The sequence below is a fragment of the Hibiscus syriacus genome, unplaced genomic scaffold, assembly GCF_006381635.1.
Source record: "Hibiscus syriacus cultivar Baekdansim isolate YM2019G1 unplaced genomic scaffold, ASM638163v2 tig00110450_pilon, whole genome shotgun sequence".
Taxonomy (NCBI): domain Eukaryota; kingdom Viridiplantae; phylum Streptophyta; class Magnoliopsida; order Malvales; family Malvaceae; genus Hibiscus; species Hibiscus syriacus.
The window spans coordinates 2,908,293-2,919,747 of NW_024062743.1; positions in this window are offsets into that span (position 1 = coordinate 2,908,293).

Below are 11,455 nucleotides of genomic sequence, written 5' to 3' on the forward strand. Positions count from 1 at the left end.
AGGTGGAATTTTTGTGAATTTGTTGCCTCCCATCAATGTAAAAGGAGTTTAAAGTTTCTTAGGACATGATGGAGATTACCGATGATTCATCAAGGATTTTTTTCTAAGATTTCTAGACCGCTTTGTTAATTGCTAGAGAAAAATAGGAAATTTGTTATTAAACATAAAGTTCACCAGTCCTTTGAAACAATCAAACTCAAATTAGTAAATGCTCCTATTATAGTGGCACCATATTGAAATTTTCTCTTCGAACTGATGTGTGATGCTAGTGATCAAGCAGTTGATGCAGTACTGGGGCACAAATTGAATTATTTATCTACCAAGAAATATATTAATTGAGACTAATGTGTTGAGTGTTACTGCTGCAAGAATCTATATTGAAGTAAGAGATAATAAAGGGTCCAAGAACCAAGTGATGGATAATTTCTCTATATTGGAATCAGATAGTAAAGATAGAAAAATACTTGTGATTCTCGATCATTTTCTATATGAAATACTTCTTGCTATTGAAAAATTATCGTGGTACGTTGACTTTGTGAACTATCTCATGAGTAGAATGCTGCTATCTAAACTTAATCACCAATGAGGAAAGAAATTCTTGAGAGATGTTAAAGCATATCATTGGGAGGAGCCAAGTCTTTTCAATCAATGCAATGACCAAAGTTTATGATGATATGTCCTTGAATGTGAGCATCAAAGAATACTGCACCATTACAATGATGCCCATTATGGTAGGCATTTTGAATGCATGTGCACATCAACAAATGTGTACCAATATGGTTATTACTAGCTAACAATGTTTAATGATGCTAATGATTTTGTCAAGCATTGTGACCGCTGTCAAAGGATGGGTACCATCTCTCATTCCAATAAAATGGCAATGCAATCGATTTCGGAGATCTAATTATTCATTGTTTGGAGATTAGATTTCATGGGACCCTGCTCTTTATCTTGCGAAAATATTTACATTTAATTTTTGTTACTATGTTTCCAAATGGTTGAAGTTGCAGTATTAGCTTCAAATGATGTTGAATCTATGTTGAAATCTTTTCATAAAAATAGCTTCACCCGCTTTGGAACTCTAAGAGCTTTTATTAGTGATGAGGGTTCGCTAATGTCTTGCATCGTTATGGAGTAAAGCATTGCATTGTTACAACATACCATCCACAATCCAATGGCCAAGCTGAGATTTTCAACCGGGAAATAAAGTAAATTCTAGAGAAGGTTGAACCCTCAAGGAAGGATTGGTGTTTACACCTTGATGATGCTTTGTGGGAATATTGAACATCCTACAAGTCTCCATTGGGTATGTCTTTATTTCGCCTTGTGTATAGTAAAGCTTGTTATTTGCCCAAGGAGCTAGAGCATAAAGCAATGTGAGCATTAAAAGGCTAAATTTCAACCTTGATGTTATTGGAGAAAAGAGAATTCTAGACCTTAATGAACTTGAAGAGCTCTGAAATATTTTCTATGAGAGTGCGATAATATACAAGGACAATAGCAAAAAATGGAATGACAAGCACATATTGCCATGGCAATTCCATGCTAGGGAGCTTGTGTTGTTAATTAATTACCATCTAAAGTTATTCCTTCGGAAACTTAAATCTCGTTAGTCCAGGCCATTTGAAGTCATTGAAGAATATCCTCATGTAGCATTGTTGTTAAAGAACTTAGTGGATAGAAGGACTTTTAAATTCAATGGGCAACGTTTTACGAAAACACACAAGCCACAAATAACTTTGATCACACTAAGCAAAATCCCAACTCTTTAATTTTCCTTGATTTCAATAAGTCAATTTCTACATTAGATTAGTTTTTTATTTATATTTTTTAATTTTCATGTTTCTCTTTTATTTTTTATAGGACTACCACAACATTGTATGTTGTATCACTGGTTGTTCTTTAGCTTTTGTGTACAACATTTGCTACAATTTTACATGACCTCCACTATATTGGATGCCAATAGCAAACGCCAGTTGAGCGATAAAATTTTAATGGCAAAAAGGTATTAGTGAGTTGTTGCCCACTTTTTCACCCAATCATCAGCACCATCCATTTAAAGTTTATCAAGCCATCCATTATCCTTATCTACTTGTACCTTTCAAAAGCAAAATATAAAACCTTTATATTTATATTTTTAAATATTAAACCAATCATTTAATATAGTCACTAACCCTAGTAACTTACCTTTACTTTTTCACATTTCACTTTCATCTTCTCCTTCAGTTTTTTCCCTTCTAAAACCTTAAAGATCCCATTTTTTTCTTTGTTCCTTTTTTTCTACTATTCAACTTTCATTAAAGCTTTTTTGCGTGGATCTAAAAAAGAAGGCAGTAATTAAAGTAAGTCGATGCACACCAACCCCATCGCCACAAGCATAGTTTGTTTTTTCTTGTGAGTGTTTCCACTAATGTCCCATTCAGATTCCTCGAGGAGGAGCAAGAATGATATATAATGAGGAATTCTCTAATTGAGAGTTTTTCTAGAGAAAGTGTTTGATTTCTCATCAATAGAAGACCCGATGGATACACATATATCACCAATGCCATCGCTAAACTAAAACGAGAAACTTTATGTTTTCATCTTGACGACACCATTCATCAGTTTTGTGGGAATTATAAGGCAACCTTACAAATGAATAAAAATTGTTGGTCTTGTTGGGAAATAAACGAGTAATTTCTCTATAACCATATTAGTGAGAATACGAAATAAAAGCGGAAAAATAATACCCAAAATTGATATCTTTTACTAAAGTAATTTACAGGTGTTTACAAAACACTCAAAACTCACAAAAAACTTTCTAAACTCTTTAGTATTGGGAGAAAGAAATGATTTGGGATGATTTTGAAGCTAAATGGGTTAGGGTATTTATAGTTGAAGCTTAAGGACTAATATTATAAATACCCTAAAGTCCATGAACTAATTGTAATTTTCCCCTTGTCATTTTTTTCAACAAAAACAACCAATACCCACAAAATTGTGGAAAGGTTTGGCCTACTTACTTGAATTTTCATGCTTGACTTTTTAACAATCCCCCACTTGAAGACTGATTTTAATTTTCTTCACACCCTGATCAATGCAGTAACATTTCTGCTCTTGTTACTGTAGCATGCCAACTGAAGCTAAACACAACTTCAGTTTGTCTGTAGTCACCGTCCTGTATACCCACTTGTTATTTGGCAGTTTGTGGTTGTCTTATCCCTCAACATCTTGGCTCCCTTCGACTCTTGTCCACTAGTCTTTGAAGGATTGTTCCTCACTTGAACATCCTCGGCAAGCCCCTGCTTCAACCCTTCTCTTAATATGGTCTCTGAAGCCATGTTCTCTACACGAAAATGCTCGGCAAACTCATTAGACATGGACAACTCTTCTTGCACTTGGCTTCTACTCGCCTTGGCATAAATGAACCTTATTGAGCCAACTCTCAATGCCTCTTCAATCCTGGGTTTGTCCTCTTCTCTGGACAACTCGATCTTGGGATCATCCATCACCTTGGATAACTCGGCTCCCCTCGGGTAATTTTGCAACACTTTTGGCATCTTAAGTCTACGCCCCTTAGTTTTCTCGACTCTTACCCTCAGCTTAGCATCTTTGACACTCGAACTTGTGCCAAGACTGCACACATCTTCCCCAGACTAACCATCTGGTTCATCATTGAGTGGATTTTCTTTGCCACTCGAGGAATAACATTCATCATCCTCTGACTAGCCTTCATCACGGAATCTCTTCTTGCTACCCTCGGTTTTTGGCTTTCCTTTGGAAGTCTTATTCTTCTTGACTCCAGATTCTTTGATGGAATCAGCGTTGTCAAGGCTTTAGGTAACTCCTTGACTTCCCTTCGCTCCAACACTCTTCCCTGACTTCAATCCAAACATGAAGGTGAAGAATCCATTTTCTTCAGTCAAACTTGGGACTTTGAGCATGAGTTTTCTGAATCGACTCACATACTCCTTAAGTGTCCTTTTATGCCTGAGACGCCTCAACTTAGACTACGCCTCTATCTGGAATACTGTGAGCAGACTTGCTCACTTTGCACCCTTGGCTTGACGACTTTATCTCTTGCTATCGCATCGGGTCCCTTCTTGTGCTCGAATGCTTTGACACCCGCAGTCTCGTCACGTTTCGATCCTGGGTTGGCTACTTGAGAACTTGTAGTCGCACCACTCTTGCTCCTTGATTCAGCTACTTTGGAACATGTAGCCTCACCAAGTCTTTCCCTTGTCTTGATTGCTTGGATACTTGTAATCTCAGGCTTTCTTCTGGGTTCGACTACTTCAACAGCCTTGCTCGTCTCGATCTTTGCTTGGCCGCATTAATCCTATCAATCGAGCCAAGTCTTTTTCCTAGCTTGGTAGCTTTAACACTTGTGACCGCGCCAAATCCTGTTACTTCTCCTTTTCCATTCTCTTAATGATGGCTGTAAGGGGACGCTTCTCGGAATCCTCTAATCAAATGAGGACCAGTACAGAAGTAGCACTTTAATTTTTCCTTTCACCCTTTCTTCTTTACACCGGACTTAGCCTTGCCATTCTTTCCCAATGGCTTTCCTTAGCTACGAACAGTCGTTGGCTCACTATGGTCATTCGAAGAGTTTTCTCTATCATTTCCCCGCTGTACCTTTTCCCGGTCTCCCCATCGTTACCGTTATCTCTGGACATGGGCCTGGATGACACATCGCTACTTGGCTTGACTCCCGCAAGCTCAGTCAGCTTTCCGGCTACAGCTATGACCTTCGAAAGTCTCTGGGCATCTCCTTGCTCTCCCCCGAGCATCACCCCTGGTCTAAGTCCTTCCAAGAAGGTCTTGAGCGCATCCCATTCACTCATTGCTCCCTTGCATATGAGCAGCTCCCTCTTGAGCTCATCCACTTCGTTTCTCAAAGCCATCGCTCCCACTCGAATCTGGCTTCTTTTGGATCATTTTTGATAATTCCTGCGACCGCCGTGAATTAGAACACCTCCGTCGATAAATTCGTATCGCCAACCAAAATTTTACTATTCACAAAATTTACTATTCACATGAATAGTAACCTCAAAGAAAAACCAAAAAAAATCACCACCAAAAGCTCTTGATACTAGTTGTTGGGAAATAAACGAGTAATTTCCCTATAACCAGATTAATGAGAACACGAAATAAAAGCGGAAAAATAATTCCCGAATTTGATAACGGAGTTCGGCCAATTATGCCTGCGTCTCTAGACTCTGCAGATCTTTTACTATAGAGAGAAAATTTACAAGTGTTTACAAAATACTCACAACTCACAAGAAAACATTGTAAACTCTTTAGTATTGGGAGAAAGAAATGATTTGGGATGATTTTAAAGCTAAATGGGTTAGAGTATTTATAGTTGAAGCTTAAGGACTAATATTGTAAATACCCTAAAGTCCAGGGACTAATTGCAATTTTCCCCTTACCATTTTTCAACAAAAACAACCAATTTTCGGTTGCACATGCACCGAAAGATTTCCACAGAAATCACCCACCAAAATTGTGGAAAGTTTTGGCCTACTTGCTTGACTTTTCATGCTTGACTTTTCAACAGGTCTATGTAAGGGAAAAGATGGTAAATTGATGGTCGTATCGATGAGGCTAAGTATGAATATACCCAATTTATAAACAACCTCAGTGTTGTTGACATGGATTTAATCAATGTCGAATTTTGTTTACCTGGACGTAGCTTGTTGAAATCAGCAATGGGTGAGTATACAATTAAACTAGTCCACTATAATCTACCAGCAAAGGTATGGTTTACTTTTCTTCGTACTCGTTTAATGGCTACTATGCACTACTCCAATTCACAAAAGATCGAATATATTACACTCAATCATCTTTGGTCGACATATTGATATGGGTAAAATTATATCAAATGAACTATATTAATGTGGTCAAAAGACATCCAGATATTTATAAGGTTGAATCAAAGTTGATTTCATGCTTTAATAGATTGAAATTGAATAAAATCATGAAAACCTAGTCTTGAGTATATAAACCATTCGACCTTGGCCTTAAAGGAGGAGGAAAATTTTACAAAAATTATGTAAGGGTTGGAAATGATGTAGGAAGTATTCTACAAGCCTTTGAAAAAATTAGGGACCATTCTATAATTTTTGAAAAGTAAGGCGACCAAATCAATAATTTTATAAAAGTTATGGATTGTGTAAGTGTTCAATAGTTGATGTACTATGCTAGAAATTAATGTTTGAGTGTTGAAATTGAAGTTAGGATGAGAAATTGGATTATTTTGGAAAGCTTGTAAAAGTTAAAGTTTAAATCACAAATATGGAAAGGTTGGGAGCTTAAGTGAAAATGTAATGTGAAATTTGGATTAAATGGAATTTGAATGGTAAATTGGAAGTGTTAAGATCAACATTTATGTTGTGACATGGAAATTGTATTGATTAAGCATCGAAAAAAATTTGTTAGGAATTTATTTTCCAAAGTATGCCTATGTTAGTAAGATTCTAACATTTGGTTTGAATTTGTATATGTTTGGTAATGATGTTCATTTAGATTGTGTTCTTAAAATCAAAATCACATTATTAAAGCAAAGGAGAAACTTAAGGATGTAATGGGAAATTCTAAGGAAGGTTGCAAGTTATAGACACCATGTGAGTGCAAATTTAATTTCTACTTATGTTATCAAAAAAACATTGGCTTGAGATAAGCTAGTGACGGAGTTACCATGGTAAGGAGTGACTCCTAAAATTTTATGCGATTTGTGATGCATGCATATATGTGTATTTGACGAGTTAATAGAATATATGTTATGGATAGTAAGTTTAGAAAATCACCATAAATTATTTCCATATGATTAGAAGATGATTTTTATACCATTGGATTCTAATATAAGTCTAGTTTTGTTTAGAACAAACACAAACTGATTTTAAGGTATATACAAAAAGATATGAACTTTTAATCGATGTTAGGTAAGAAAACGGGGCAGCAGATTCTGCTCAAAACATATCTTGTCATTCAAGTTTGAAAATTTACCATAAATTGTACGAATTGAAAACGAAGAAATGCCTTATATGGATAGATTTTTATTTGAGCATAGTTTTCATTGGTACAAACGGAATAATTTTTGAAGGTTTATATGAATACAAAATAATATTTCTTTAAAGGTCATACAAACTACCAGGATATGAAATTATGACAAATTTTGGGATTTAACCAAATTAGAAGCAAGGATCAAGTTAAAGCATAGTGGGGCTTATATTTTGACTTGCATATAAAGTCTGAAAGTGAGTGCAATGCATGGATGTTTATGCATCATTGGGTAGGACTTGCGATAAGTCTACCTTAATTATATTGTCATGATATTTATGGGATTTATCATATAATTGATATATTCTAAATATGTCAAAGGTTAATATAGAATACATTGATCATTGTTCATTACACATGATGTTATTATGAATACATATGATGTTTATCATGAATGTTATTTCGGTTATGAGATGTCCAAAGGTTAAATGGTATTGATATACTTTGCCATGGGTGGATCAAATAAAAAATAGACTATATGCCCAAGTATGTTATTGAGGGTCGGTGGTATTAATGGCATGTCATAGAGTCTAGCAGTTGCATATTAGGTAGCAATAAAGTGTCTAGCAAAGGCACATAATGAGGCTTAGTGTGTCTAGCGAAGACACTGTACAAAACACTATGGTGTATAAGGTGGGCACGGCCCAACCTCAGTACTACGATGCATTATTAGGTGAACAAGCTCGACCTCAGCACTACGGTGCAATATTTGACTCTTATATCGGGGTCCTCATACAGTTTTACTTTGGGCTATGGTTTATTGGTTAACAAACGATAAACAGGTGAATAGGTTGTTGAGCTTATGGAATAAATAGAAAGTATATTGGTAAGAAATTTCTATGTGATTCATATCATGTTCATATTAGTAGCATGATTGGAAATATAGGTAAAGTGATCATAATGCATTGAATATTATTATTGTTGACATTTATGTGTTGCATTTCCTTGAATGTTTCTATGGTTGTCTCACTAAGTGTATACTTAGCATGTGATGATTTTCACACGTAGGAAAAAGGAAGAAAAGGAGTAAAGAGATGAGCTTAGCATCAATCACCAAGGAAATATTTACAGGTAACAATGATGGCATCCTACTGTGTTCTAAAAGTTCTAGCTGGCATGTATATGAGAATGACATGTCTACAATTTATTAATATAGTTAGTATTAAATATAATTAATAGTATGAATAGATATTATGATATTAAACTATGCTTAAAAATAATTTGGGTTTTAAATCAAACGTGTTAGACATTCTTATTTATTTTATGAAACAGAGCATAAATGTCTATCACTGCTTGAATCTGGTTTTGAATTAGTAACCAAAAAAAGTTATATTACGATTTTTCTATGAATAATTATTATATAATAATTTTTCAAGTTATGAATTTGATGATGTTTGAATGAAACAAAATTTTACTCAGTTCAATTAAAGAAATGTTTTGAATTTTTTATGTGACATCTATAACTTGTATTGATTCGCGTATATGGGTTATGGGTGTTACACTACCAAATCACAACATTCATATCTTTATATTCAAATTAGAAATTCTAATATATGATTCCTTGATTTCTATAGATTCGACATCCGATATGCCTTATGTATATGCTTTATTACTTGATATATGACATGTGCACTCGCTTTAATGTTGTAGCAATATAAGTAGTATCATATTGTTAAGCTCTTAGTCAGGTATTTGGGAATTCATTTAGTTACTCGAAAGCTCACTATTTCTTATTATAAGCCTTTATTGGATAAGATCGATGCTCGTTTGCAAACTTGGACTGCTAGGCATTTATCATATCCAAGTAGAGTTTAGCTTATTCAGGTTGTTATCTTCAGCATACATGGAACAAGCTATGGGCCCTCCCAATAGCTATTTTGTAGAGGATAAATTAGTTTTGTGCTCATTAATTTTGGAAAACATGAGACTACATTAAGGGGACAAGGGTGAGTTGGAGCATGATTTGTTATCCTAAGTCAAAATGGGAGGTTGTTCTTAAAGTTATTGTAGCTTGGAATAATGTTTGTTTGATGCAACTTATTAAGAGCATTTTGAAGAGGGACAATTCTTTTTAAGTGACTTGGCGCAACGTGTATGTATTTAATGGAGTAGAATTTTGGCATATGGAGAGTAAGAGTGGTTGACATTGGATATTGAAGTGTTATCTAAAATTAAGAATGATTATTTAAAATCGTGTTCTAACTTATCCAAGTATTACCGCAACCACGATATAAGAAGCTATTAGAATAAGAGTGGTTGGCATTGCATCATGCAATGATCAACCTATTAATCCTTTCTCAAGTAATTAAAAACCTAATGAAATAAATTTAATTCTCATTAACTCCATTGATTAAGCTATTAACAAGGCATTAACAATCAGCAGCATAAATCTCTCTATGCTAACATTATTCTCATAATGATCGATGCGTAAAAAAAATGGTGTTCAATCTCAACAACTTCTATCTCCAAAAACAACCCAATATTAAACATACATAATAGTTATTTTATCTCTAAAAGTAACATTTAAAAGCTCCATCAACACAAACGTATTGTATAAACAAAAGGAAAATGAAAAACATTTTATCAAACAATATATGTTTAAACCCAAATAACAATAATAAAATAACATAATAAAATAACATATTCAACTTAGACAATAAGTGTCTTCCCTCTCTCAAGTAAAGAAAATAAAATAAAGGTTGAACCCTAATTTGTCACCACTACTACAATGACATTGCTCTCTGATTTTTGCTACTCTCCAGCAAATTCAAGCCTCCATGGCCAGTAAAGGAAATAAGAAAATAAAATAAAGATGAATAAAGGTTGAAGAAGGGTGTGAAATACGAATGAGAATCATTTTATAATCCTTGAAGGTCAAATCATCCTCTAATAGGAAAAATATGATTTTTTCCTTCATTTTTCCAACCATGTTATAGTTATAATGGATAGATGTTCGATTCTATAATTTTCTATAACTTCCTATTGATTCATCAGTTGGTACAGAACTAGATCGATAATTCGGTACAACAACAGTGCATAACAACGCCAACAAGATCAACAATGTCACAACATCAATGTACCAAATTACAACAAATTATCATAAAATAGCCAATCGATTGGATGCATGTTTTTCAACACACACATTGCTACTAAGCAATACCAACGTTATAAAAAGTGCACAGTAAATCAACCAAATCTATTTCTAGAAAGTAATTGAAAATAACGTACATTTAATCATAAGTATTTCTATTCATAATCATGCAGCAACAAGAACATAAAAGTAGTGACAAAATAAACATAAAATATTTAATCCAAAATAGCATCTACAAAGTTTAGAAAACATCCAAATCACTCTCTTTCTCAATAGAAGGCTTCGAATGGTTATCTATGGACTGTCAATGCTACTTAATGAGCTCTCCTTGTGCTGCAATAATCCTTATAAGGGGGTCTATGCTTCCATGGCGTACTCCCATTTATAGCTTTGAGGATATTTTCATCTTCCACTAAGATTCTTCCACGTTTCAAGCGGTATTCAACCCATTAACAGTTTCACGAGCCAGCTATCCCATCCAAAAAGTTCTAATAACTGTCTGGAGATTCATCGACTGGTGTAGCATATGCTCAGTATTTCTTGCAATGTTATGACCTCACTGTAACAATTTTGCATCGTAGAAACCAAATTCAGCCCTAGGTAACCCACAAAGTCTCGATATGCAAAATATGTAAAATTAAACAAATGTAATCCTAAATGCTCCTAAAAATGCTCAAGTTCAAACTAAGCCTAGGTGAAAAAGGCTACTAAAGATAACTCTTTTGGAAAGTTATCAGACCCCCAAACCTAGATGTTTGCTTTCCCTCAAGCAAAAATGCATGAAACATATTAACTAACAACAATACCACAGAATAACTTCAAGAAATCAACTAAGAAGATACATTTATGTTTCTTCACTCAACCAATGTTGTAAAGCATAGATGTATTCTCGAATAAGGAAATGCAATTTCATATTATCAAAATTAAAATCCTCAGAGTATAGTGTTTGCAATTTAGGTGTATTCAATCAATACTTAGCTAAGTTAGAAAAATTTACACCTACTCTGTTAAAGATATTCAATGCTAGAACAATATTTCTCTACCAATATTGGATTTCTAACTTATTTCTCTCACTATGTTGGAGCTATTACCATCATTCCCCAACTTATTTCCTAAGATCTCACATTCATAGTTTTTTTTTTGCACAACATTGCTATAACATCTAATAAAGATAAGAGATTTACAGCTTAAAATTTTCTAAAGTCTCTAAGTATTGAAAAATACACCTAATTGTAAAAATATTTTCTAAGGATCCTAATTTCAAAAAGATTCTATAGCATTCCTTATAACATTTCATATTAATTAATCCTTATCATCGGG